General features: G+C 46.4%; 1 pseudogene across 1 annotated transcript; it reads right to left on the bottom strand.

Annotated features, from left to right (window-relative positions):
- Window positions 1-5,795: 5,795 nt before the first annotated feature.
- Window positions 5,796-6,317, bottom strand: LOC311631549 (jun dimerization protein 2-like; annotated as a pseudogene). The gene has a single exon. The product of its transcript is annotated as a jun dimerization protein 2-like (transcript).
- Window positions 6,318-12,503: the final 6,186 nt, after the last annotated feature.

The following is a 12,503-nucleotide window of genomic DNA, read 5'->3' as shown; positions in this document are numbered from 1 at the left end:
GAACCCTACCCTCTACCTCTGCCTGTCCCCGCTCTGCTCTCCTGGGAGGGGAGGGATGCTGGGAATAGCTTCAGTGTTTGGTTTCCAGGGGCCTAATTTCTCCGTGGACACTTTTTAAAAACCGATTTTAAAAAAGAGAGAGGAAGGAGAGAGAGAGAGAGAGAGAGAGAGAGAGAGAGAGAGAGAGAGAGAGAGAGAGAGAGAGAGAGAGACGGCGTTGTACTTACTTACCCATTCATTGGTTTCCTCTTGTATGTGCCCTGACCCCTGACCGGAGCTTGAACCTGAAACCTTGGAGATTTTAGGACGACACTCTGACCAACTACAAGTGGTGCCCTTGCCGCAGGCCTCATCCTGGGCAGGAGCGAGGGGTACAGCAGTGACCCCCGCAGGCCCCCAGAGTGAGGCCCGCAGCAAGGGCACCGCTTATAGTTACCGGGCCAGCACCTGGGACACATTTAATCTCCATTCTTGGCAAAAAACTGCAAGATGACAAAAGCTGCCGCTGAGTGACTAGGTGTGTGTGTGAAGAGCAGCAGAGTGGGCCAGAGGGGTGTCTGGGCTGAAGGGTGTAACAGAAGGTCCCATCCCCACTGTACATTCTAGTCGTACCACAGCTGTAACGACTTCTGGCCTGTTGTATTAGCACAACCAGAGGGCTAAGATCCCCTTGTTCTCCTGACTCCGCCAGCTCGGGTAAGCTCCTATGTTTGTCAGTGGTATCTGTACTGCTGTGTTCAGGCATTCATCATTCAGAAATATTCACTGAGTGCCTGCCGTGTGCTAACCATTTGCTAAGCACTAGATACTGATTCCGCCTTTCATTGAATAAAAATTTGCTTAACTTCCGATGCCTGCCAAGCATTTGAACTACAAGGGGGAAACACAGTCTAATAAACGGAGAGCTTCATTCTCACAGAGCTCACATTTTCGTGGAGTAATACAGGAATAAGAACATAGAGTCTCGGAGGGGCAGAGGGGGTATGGCGGGGAGCAGGGGCTTGTGGTGCCCACGGTAGGATTTGCTGTATGTGTAAGGTCAGGGAAAGCCTCATGAAGAAGGCCATGTCTGAGCTGAGACCTGAGGCAGTGAGACGGGACCCAGTGGCTCCCGGGGAGGCAGGGCTCCAGGCGGAGGGGAGGGCAACGGCGGAGCCCTGAGGTCAGAGTGTGCTTGGTGCGATGGGAACACAGAGCTGGAAACCAGAGACAAGCCTGTCTCCTTCACAGACCGTTCAGATGGCAACCAAGCATCTCCCTGGGAGATGGCTAGTGCTGAGGGGGCCAGGTGCCAAGAGGGAAAGAAACACAGATAGGGCTGAAGCTCCAAAAAGAATACCAGGTCGAATCTTAGGAAACAGCTTAGAATGAAATCCAAAGAAGAAGGGGAGGTTAACCTGGTGAAGGGGAATGAGACCGGGGGGTATTGGGGAGCATTTGCTGTCTTGGGGACAGTGTGTGTCCAAAGGGGTGGAAGGGGACAGCATCAGTTCTAAGAAATGAAGGTCCAGGCATCCTGTTTGCAGAGAGTGAGGGGAAGCATCCTTGATCAGCTGGGAGCTATGAGCAGGGACACATCCCACCGGGTCTGCGCAGTTTCTATTATAACGGTTTAAGTCAATGTGTCTCCAGTCTGTCTTCTTCGCTGGAGCCAGCCCCCGGGGTCTGGGGCCCTGCAGGGGCCACTGCTGCACCCCTGGCTCCTGCCCAGAGCGAGGCCCGCAGCAAGGATGCCAAATATCGGCGTAGTTATCGGCTGGCCAGCGGACTGTCTAGCAACACAAGCATCTGACAGCCACCTGACAGCCCAATAGGGAGGCTTCCAGTTGTGTTTTGTGAATAGCTGACCGGCTGACTCTGCCAAATTCTGGGTTTGGAAAAGGCCAGTAGACTAGGCAGTGTTTAAAGCTGTGATTTCTCCTTCAAAGCCCCACAGACGAAAGCTGTCGGTGACCGTGGGGAGCTCCTCCCACGAAAGCAGAGTCCACATGGCACCTTGGAAGCAGGTTCTCCCCGTCCCCTGGCCACAGGGCCCTTGTGGACGGGTGCTCACGGGCACTGCGGTGAGGAGTGAGGCGGGTGCTCACGGGCACAGCGGTGAGGAGTGAGGCGGGTGCTCACAGGCACAGCGGTGAGGAGCGAGATGTGCTCACGGGCACAGCGGTGAGGAGCGAGATGTGCTCACGGGCACAGCGGTGAGGAGCGAGGCGGGTGCTCACAGGCACAGCGGTGAGGAGCGAGATGTGCTCACGGGCACAGTGGTGAGGAGCGAGATGTGCTCACGGGCACAGCGGTGAGGAGTGAGACGGTCAGAGGAAAACAGTTCTTTCCTTTTGGGAACACCTGTGTGTGACTAAGAGGCCTGCTGTCCACCAGCAGACTGATTTCCAGGGCACCCCCACTGGGAGAGAGAAAGGAGGTGTAACAGAACTCCGGGACGAAGGCAGAGCCCTAGCCAAGTCCTCGTTTTTCGTAAGACGGAATATCAGCCTTTTGGGCCCCCTTTCTCATCGGTGTCTGTTGGGCCTGGGGTAACAGACTTAATCCTTATTTTCACACCTCCCTTCCCCCCTCCTCCTGCTGAGTGCCCTCGCCTCCCAGTGAAGACACCAGTGGTTCTGGGGAAGCGGTCTGTCCTGCCCAGGGCAGGAGCAGGTCTCCCAGGTGAGCGGATACACTGTTCACTCACCGGGTCCCAGCCCCGGATTCAACGCTGCCCGGGTCACCCAGGCTGGCTCATTGGCATGAGCCTTGGTGATTGCACTCGGAATGCTGGGACAAATGCTGCCTTCATTCTGGACTGGGTGAGGCTGCAGTTACAGGGCCTGCAGCAGAGATGGCCATTTTGGTTGCCTATGCCAGAGGCCAGCCCGGGGCCGGTACGAATATAAAAGAGACCAGAGTTGAAAGAATTGAAGGGAAAGAACAGTGAAACCCCCAAAACATTGTGAACCTCAGAATCAAATCACACTTGAACCAAGCCCTGCTCTGGACTCTTTATTTTTTTTTAAAGCAGTGTTTTTTAAAATATATATATTTTTTATTGATTTCAGAGAGGAAAAGAGAGAGAGAGAGAGAGAGAGAGAGAGAGAGAGAGAGAGAGAGAGAGAGAAACATCAATGATGAGAAAGAATCATTGATTGATTGCCTCCTTCATGCCCCCCACTGGGGAACCAGCCCACAACACAGGCATGTACCCTGGCTAAGAATCAAATCATGGCCTCCTGTTGATAGGTCAATGCCCATGGCCTCCTGTTCATAGGTCGATGCTCAACCACTGAACCACATTGTCTGGGCACTGGACTCTTTCATTATTAATAAGTCCCTACATTCTGCTCATTGTGTACATGGAGCTTTCTGTAATTGGTCAAACCACCATAGACAGTAAAGGTGATGACAATTCAGAAACACTGTTCTGTTCTCTATAAATACAGCAGGTCATCCCAGTACACTGAATTAAAAAAATAAATATGCAACAGTGACACCATTGTAATTAGGCATTAATAATGGGGAAGAGAAAAGGGAAGGCCAGACATTCTAGGCATGTCATTTGGGCAGCTTCACCAGGAAGCTACAACTTTACCTGCCCCAGAGGTCCAACATAGGGAAGATAGACACATGCCCGGTAAAGGTGAGGAGCTACTGAAAGTGCTTGCTGTCAATTACACCTGGGGACACAGATGGTTGGCCAGAATGGGCGTGGACACTGCAAGGGTTGCAAGATTTGGGATACATAACACCCTAACGAGCCTAACTAAAGACTCTCTCGGGATTCTTGTGACCCTGGGCTTGCAGGGATCTTTTGCTCCTGCTTCCCTGCATTTGCCCCCATTGCCCACACACAATGGACTACTGGACTGGAACTAGCCCGATGCTGGATGGACCCTGCCTCAACACAGAAGAAAACCTGGACACTGGCTCTGGTTTTAGCTCTACTGGAACCCCAGCTACGCGTTTTCCGTGACTTGACAAAGGAAGTGGGACTTGGGTAACCCAGGGACTTAACTCTGTGCAAATGAAAAATCACCTGTTCTCACGTGGGAGCCTCAGACCATTCTTTTTCTCTGGATATTGTGAGGACCCCACTCCCAGTATCCTGTGGGGAAGAGGACTCCCCCACATCATTCGTTATCAGCAGTTGGTATAGAAAACCAAAATGTGGTTTGAATTGCTCCAAGATCCACCTCCTCTTAATTTTTTAAATACAACCTCCCATTCCACACTAGCGGGTTTGGCTCCATGGATAGAATATCAGCCTGTGGACTGATGTGTCCTGGGTTCGATTCTGGTCAAGGGCACATGCCCAGTTGCAGGCTTGATCCCTAGTAGTGGGCATGGTACCTATGGGCAGCCACTGTATAGGTTGGTCAGTGGCCTATGAGCAGGCCTGTCTACAGAGCTTTGTCCAACAAGAATGATGGTAACAACATTGCACCAATCATATTCTTTCTTTAATTTGGCAGAATGCATGTTAGCTAAGGAAGCAAAACCAAAGGGGAATAGTAGCTGAGTTCTGTCACTGTTGAACCCTTTAGTCAAGGTTTTCAGGCCCAGCTCAAGAAGGGGTCTTCATTCTACTTCATTCCAAGGTGTTTGTGGGATGGATGACTTTGTTAGAAATTTGCTATGCTGGCACCCCAGTCTCAAACTTTCAGGCTCCAGAAGTGTGAGAAATACATTTCTGTTGTTTATAAGCTTACTCAGTCTACGGTACTTTGTTACAGCAGCCTGAACAAACTAAGACAGAGTAATTGAATTTATTGGGCAATGCTCTTTATTATGAAAACTAGAGGCCCCGTGCACGAAAATCCATGCACTCGGGGACTATCCTTCCCCTGGCTGCAGGCAGCTGGCCCCACCCCTGCCGCTGCCACTGCTTGCTACCTGTGCAGTGCTGTCCCCCCTCCCCTGCCACCCTCAACACCCAGAGACTACATTACTTAGAAGTTACAAACAATGGTCATAACTGCTGAATATCTGTTTGTAACAACAAACCATAGCATATTTATATGGTATTCCATCGAGTGATTATAGAAACTAACTTATATATTGCTTGTTTTGTTTGTTTTTTTAAAAATATATATTTTTATATATAATATAAAATAAGGTATAAAAAACACATGCAGTTGAAAGCCCTGCCAGGACAGCCAGTTCTGTGAACATTCAGTGAGTATGTGCTTTGGAAGGAGCCCATGCCTCGTACCCACAGCAACTCCAGCAGGGCAGGGGAGGGTGCACCCTGGCTGCCACTCGGGCAGGACTGAGCTGGACTACACTGGATGGGTACAGCAGGGCCTGGCACTGTGCCCTTCTCCAGCCTTGCATCAGGATCAGGGTCAGGGCCAGGGCTGGGGGCAGGCAGATTGCAATTTCATTCTGAGTTCCATACTCAGCCTAATCTTAGTTGCAACTCATGGCTTTTCCTGGCTGCTCGGATGTCTTTTGGGTGAATGCCCTGGCAAAGAGGCCAGAGAAGTGCCCACAGCTGCCTGGTTGGGTATCTCTTCTGTCCTGCCTCCTGCAAGCCTGACCCCAGGAAGAACACTACACCCCCCCCCCCCCATCCCCACCATCCTCAGGACTACTTTGGTCTCAGCGCTTGGTCCTGGGTTTCATCAGCCTTGGTTCCTCCCCTGGTGTGGCTGATCTGAGTTTCACAAAAAAGCCTGGCTGATGCTGGCTGTGCTGAGCCTCATTGAAGAGTTTTGCATGCAGCAAGAAAGAGCCCTCTGGGACCCTCCTCCTCTGCCCTCTCCTCATCTCCTTCTCCTCCTCTTTCTTCTCCCAGGCCATGGTCACTTCTTCTCCAGCTGCTGCAGCAGTGGGCTGCCTTCTGAGTCGGGAGTCTTTACGCTGTTGGTCCTGATGACGGAGGTGGGGCAATGTTGGCTGAGCATCAGGATGAGCTGCTGCCGTTCTTGCCTCAGCTCCTCCATCTGGGTTTTCAGCTCCGCATTCATGAGCTCCAGCCACTCAGATTCCCGCTGCAGGAACTCCTTCCTCTCCTTCTTCTTGTTCTGGCATCAGGCTGCCACCGCTTTGTTCTTTTCCCAGCGCCTTTCCTCCGCTCCTGTTCCTCGTCTAGCTCACTTTTCACAGGTTGGGGCCTCTTGCCCAGTTTCACTTCCAGGACGTGCAAAGAGGCGATCATGGCCTCAATGTTGAGGATATCAGCGTATTTCAGCTCCTCTGCAGTCAGGGCCCAGCTGGGTGTTCAGTCAGGAAGCCGAGCCTTGCAGAGAGCCCGCAGTCATGGAAGGGTCTGGGATCTGCCCAGGCATCATGGCAGGAGGCGTGGCAGTCCAGCCCTGCAGAAGCTGCGAGGGGAGGCTGCCACCCTGGGACCTGGACCAGGCTGCAGCCACCATGCCCACTCAGGAGCCTCCGTGGCACCAGCCCCATCCTGCAGTGCCCACCACCACCAGTGCCTCCCATAGAAGCTGCCAAGCATCCCTCCCGCAGGCTGTGGCCTACGTCTCCCTCTTTGAGGCAACTGATTGCAGGGATCTGCCTGCCTGTCTCATCCCCCCTAACCTCTGGCCTGCCTACCTGATCACCCCTAACCGCTGGCCTGCCTACCTGATGACCCCTAACCTCTGGCCTGCCTACCTGATCACCCCTAACCGCTGGCCTGCCTACCTGATGATCCCTAACCACTTGCTGGGGATGGGGCCAGCCCCGAGAGGTGCCAAGGTGGTTCTGGTCTCTGGTCATTCTGATCTCTGGGTTTTGATTATATAAGATGTACTAAGGCAAGAGTAGTTTGTATAATAAAATTAAAATAATAACATGAATATAGAAGTAAAGTAATAAAGTGAAAATAAAATAGCTCATTTAGTCAGCCAGGGAGTATAAAGGAGAAGCAACATGGCTAACAATGTCTTCCTTCTACGGATGGAAACACTACCACTGACCAAAGGCAAGTGAATTTGTTTAATCTGTGAAAATGATCCCTAGCCAGAAAGCTCGGTTGTTAGAGCATCATTCTGATGCACAAGTTTGGGGGTTTGATCCCCGGCTAGGGCACATACAGAAATCAACCAATGCATGACTGCATGAATGAGTGGGAAAACAGATTGATATTTCTTACTATATTTCCCTCTCCTCTCTCTCCCTCTCTCTCTCTCTCTCTCTCTCTCTCTCTCTCTCTCTCTCTCTCTCTCTCTCTCTTCCCCCCTGTGTCTATCTCTATCTCTATCTCTATCTCTCAAGCCCAATCAATAAAATAAAATGACTGTGCTCTACATACTGTAAAAGAAATGTAAGCCCATAATACAAATGGCAGTCTGATGCATCAAAAGGGCTCTTTTCATCTCAAGACCTTGAGGCGTTTCACAAATGATAACTATCTCTTACATCATCCCCTCTGAGGTAAGACTTATTTTCCCCACTTATAACGGAGCCTACATAAAATAATTTCTCCCAAAGCCCCAAGTCATGAATGTTCTCTGAATTCCCTACCTGCTGAGATATGTGTAAGTTAGCACATAAATCACATCGTTAAAGAAAAATCTTTAAATCAGGGCAGTCATGTTTGAGCTATCAAGAGACTAAGCTCATTAGGGACTTCAGATTTCAAGTAAAAATTGCCCGGTGATGAATGAAAATGGGAATGGACTAAAAGAATTTCCAGACAAAAATCTTTTCAGTTCTACTTCATAATTTAATGACATTTTCAATATTTGGATGGGCTAAGAGATGAATTGACTTCAAAATGCATTCTGAAATTACAGGTGACCTGGAGCCAAAATAAAGAATATCTGACCAAGCATACATTCTCAGAGGAATGATAATAAAATCCAAGACTGGAAGAATGTTTCCTTTTATTGCCCAAATCCATAGAAATGCGCCATGGCAGAGCAAACTTTTAATATCTGGTCACAACAGGACATCATTCTTAATGATACCCAGCTGCAGAGTGTGTGCTTGGAATTTTCAGCCCTCCCTTTGTGCTGTAAGGGACCCTACATTTTAGATTTACAAAATGTAACTTTTATTCATAAAACATTACAAGTATCAAGAAAAGCACAAGGGAAGTACCAAAAGCTCCATACAACCCTTATCTAATTCACCAATTGCTAACATCTTGCCTGTTTCATAAAAATTTCCCCCAAACCATTTTGCAATTAAGTTCATGCCACCCTACCCTTGAATTCTTCAGTGTGTATCCCCTAAAAACCAGGAGATTCTCTCACAGGATTGCTGCACAGTCACCTACTTCAAGTCATTAAACATTGATCAATACTTGAATTCAATCTGTTGTCTGTATTCCAGTTTTGTTGACTGATCCAAAAAGGACCTTTATTGCCATTTTTTTTTTTTCATCCAGTCTGGGATTCAGACCAAGATTGCATATTACATTTTGTTATTATGTCTCCTTTAATTTTGATCAGTCCTTCAGCCTTTCCATCTTTCATGACAATGACACTTTGGGTGAACACAGGTTTGTGTTTAAATAGGTTACATAGATAACATTTTTTTTGAGAAATGTAGGCCTTATGGTTGTTGTTATTGTTTTGCAATGAACAATTTTTGTTAGTAAAGGGGGTAAAGGAGAAATGAGAACAGCATGGCATCTAATTCAGCCATGTAATGTGTGTGAAAGCAGCGCTGGACCTAGCTGCTGCCCAGGAAATGACCTCAGAAGGACCGCTCTGCCCCTCCAAGCATACCTGGTGCCACGTGAGTGTGGGCCATGGAAGGGTCTTGGTCATTTTATCCTCATCATCTAACACAATGATCGGCAAACTCATTAGTCAACAGAGCCAAATATCAACAGGACAACAATTGAAATTTCTTTTGAGAGCCAAATTTTTTAAACTTAAACTTCTTCTAACGCCACGTCTTCAAAATAGACTCGCCCTGGCCGTGGTGTTTTTGTGGAAGAGACACACTCAAGCGGCACAAGAGCTGCATGTGACTCGAGAGCCGCAGTTTGCCGACCACTGATCTAACACAATGGACTGGTATGCAGTAGATGAGTGAAGTTTGTTAAGTCAATGACTACCACGGGGGAGAGGACGTGTACTCAGGTGTGTTAAATGGCAGCATTTCCTTTGTTTTCTTTTAATCACCTTGCTATAATGGCAAGGCAGGAAGTTACTGAGCAGGTTTCGAAGTTGACAGCTCATCTTCTCAGGGAAGAAGGGTTTCCAAGCATACTCCTGGAAAGAATATGCTTATTTCCCAAATGCTGAAAGTCCACTGACATGGTGTGATGTTCCATGATCTCTAACTGTGTCATATAGAAGTTTCTTCTTTATACATTCCTCCTCTCCTCACTTCAAGATACCAAACACTTGTTACCACAAATTCTGCTGAATTGAAATTTGTGGAGTTTTTGAAACTCTCTCTGTCAACAGAACATGCTAAGCACACATTTGCAAAATAAACAGCTGTAAGGTGCCTGTTTCGTCTGCTTAAGATAACAACAGTACTTTGCTTAGGCACCATTTGCATACAGGTGATGGATTAATTGTGAACATTTGTATATGTCCCAAATTTGGGGGACACTTACTATATTTCTGATTACTCACTCTAATCCCCACACAACACATTTCAGCCACAGATAAGGTGATTGACATCCAGAGATTAGGAAGTAGGCCAGAACCACACAGCGAGCAAGTGCCTTAGCTGGGATTTGAATCCAGGTCTCTACATGCCCAGCTAGCTGCCCTCGCCTGGGACAGACCTGTTGAGTGGTGGAGCTCCCGATATCTGTGAATCCCTGGTAGGCAGGGCACAGGTGCTCGGACACTAGCAAAGCAGTTTCACTAAAAATCTTTCTTGAAAAATAATTAAATGTATACTATTTGAAAAAGAAAATCAATAATGTAGCATTTATGGGAAAAGTAGAACTTCGTTCTTCTTTTTACTTATTTCTTTTACTTTACTTGTTTTTATTTTGAAATACAAGATGGAGTATGGGAAGTAGGCTTTGAGCCCTTTTTAAGATTTTATATTTATGTTTTTTAATTTTTTTATTTGTTTAGGGAAAATTGAATTTGTTTAAAGAAAGGGGGTGGGGGTAGAATACCCCAAGGGAAGGGGACACTGGGCGATGCTGGCAGCCCCAGGAGCTGGGGTTTCACCCTCATGTGCAGGTGCAGTCACTGGTGGGAAGCTCTTGTCCTTAGTGGTTTGGGCTGAGCTGGGCTTGAAACCAGGAGGAATGCAGGTGTGCGATCAGGGGTCTTCAGGACAGTTCCCATTCCTCGTACGGCCTGAGCCTGGTGGCCAGAGAGCTTGTCCTGGCCTCAGTTCCCCTGTGGCGGGAAGCTTGCAGATGGCAGTTAAGGATTGCGTGGCCCTAGAGTGCTAACATTTTCCTCCTCTTTCTAGTTGTTAGTAATTATTTTTTTTATTAAAATATATTTTATTGATTTTTTTATAGAGAGGAAGAGAGAGGGATAGAGAGTTACGAAACATCGATGAGATAGAATCATCTATCAGCTGCCTCTTGCACACCCCCTACCGGGGATGTGCCCGCAACCAAAGTACATGCCCTTGACCAGAATCGAACCTGGGACCTTTCAGTCTGCAGGCTGACGCTCTATCCACTGAGCCAAACCGGTTTCAGCATTAATTATTCTTATGGAACCAGGGAGAAGGTCTCTATCTCCTGTCAGTCATCCTAAGGCAAGGCCTCCCCGCTCCCTGATGCTGCTGGCAGGGAAATACAACATTCCAGCATAGCAGGCTTTGAAAAAGTTTAAATAATAGATTGTTACCTTTATTGTATTCATGCAAATAATCAGAACAAATTAAACCTAAACTTAATACAGTAAATAACTGGTTTTAATTTGGCTCTTTATTAAAAATAATGGTATTCTTTTTTAAAATATATTTTTAGTGATTTCAAAGAAGAATGGAGAGGAAGGGAGATATAGAAACATCAATGATGAGAGAGAATCATCGATCATCTGCCTCCTGCATGCTCTCCACTGGAGATCAAGCCTGAAACTGACTGAGAATTGAACCATGACTTCCTGGTTCATAGCTCGATGCTCAACCACTGAGCCACACCAGGCTCAGTGTATTCTTATTTGTCAAAGCTTCCCATGTAATTTTCCAAGCATATTAAATAGGCCTAATTAGTTTAGAAATGTAGGAGAATGAATCTTTGAGGTATTCCAGGGCCCCTTGGAATAGTTTAAAGTCATTTCTCTGAGTTTTTTTTTAAAAAGTCTTTTGAAATTTTATTTATATATATTTTTTTATATCTTTAGTATTGAGAGTATTACAGATGTCACTCTCCCCGCCCCCCACTACCCTCTTCCATCCGGTTCCCACCCTGCCCTAGGCCTTCACCACCCTATTGTTTGTGTCCATAGGTAATGCATATATGCATATGTTCTTTGGTTAATTTCTCTCCACCCTACCCTTCCCTCTGAGATTTGTCAGTCTGTTCCATGTCTCCTTGCCTCTGGTTCTATTTTTATTCATCAGTTTAGGTTGTTCATTAGATTTCTTGTTACTTTATTTTGATTTTTAGATTCAATTGTTAGTAGCTATGTATTAATTGTCATATTATTGTTCATATCTCCTCCTCCTCCTCCTCTTTCTCTTTCTCCTCCTTCTCTTCCTCCTCCTCCTCCTAAAAAAAACCTTTACATTTTATGTAATACTGGTTTGGTGATGATGAACTCATTTAGCTTTTTTCTTATCTGTGAAGCTCTTTATCTGACCTTCAATTCTAAATGATAGCTTTTCTGGGTAGAGCAATTTTGGTTGTAGGTCCTTGCTGTTCATCACTTTGCATATTTCTTATCCATCCCTTCTGGCCTGCAATGTTTCTATTTAGAAATCAGCTGACAGTCTTATAGGAACTCCCTTGTAGGCAACTAACTGCTTTTCTCTTGCTGCTTTTAAGATCCTCTCTTTGTCTTTATCTTTGCATTTTAATTATGATGTGTCTTGGTGTGGGCCTCTTTGGGTTCACTTGTTTGGGAATCTCTGCACTTCCTGAATTTATATGTCTATTTCTCTCACCAAATAGGGAAAGTTTTCTGTCATTATTTATTCAAATAGGTTTTCATTATATTGCTCTCTTTCTTCTCCTTTGGGCTTTCCCAGAATGTGAATGTCAATATGCTTGAAGTTATCTCAGAGGCCCCTTACACTATCTTCATATTTTTGGATTCTTTTTGCTCTTCTGATTGGGTGCTTTTTGCTTCCTTATATTCCAGATTGCTGATTTGATTCTTGGTGTCCTCTACTTTACTGTTGATTCCCTATAAATTATTATTCATTCTTAGTTAGTGTATCCTTCATTTCTGACTGGTCCTTTTCCATGTCTTTAATGTTCTCATTAAGATCCTTGAAAGTCTCACTAAGTCCCTTGAAGCTTTCATTAAGTTCCTTGAGCAACCTTATAATCATGATTTTGAACTTTGTATCTAGTTGTTTGCTTGCTTCCATTTCATTAAATTCTTTTTCTGGAGATTTCTTTTGTTATTTCATTTGTGAAAGGACACATTTCATATGTTTCTTTGTCTCTGCAT

The sequence above is a fragment of the Pipistrellus hanaki genome, assembly GCF_964339955.1.
Source record: "Pipistrellus hanaki genome assembly, chromosome: 13".
Taxonomy (NCBI): Eukaryota; Metazoa; Chordata; class Mammalia; order Chiroptera; family Vespertilionidae; genus Pipistrellus; species Pipistrellus hanaki.
Note: the sequence above shows the minus strand (reverse complement) of the source record. Positions and strands in the feature narration are given on the sequence as shown.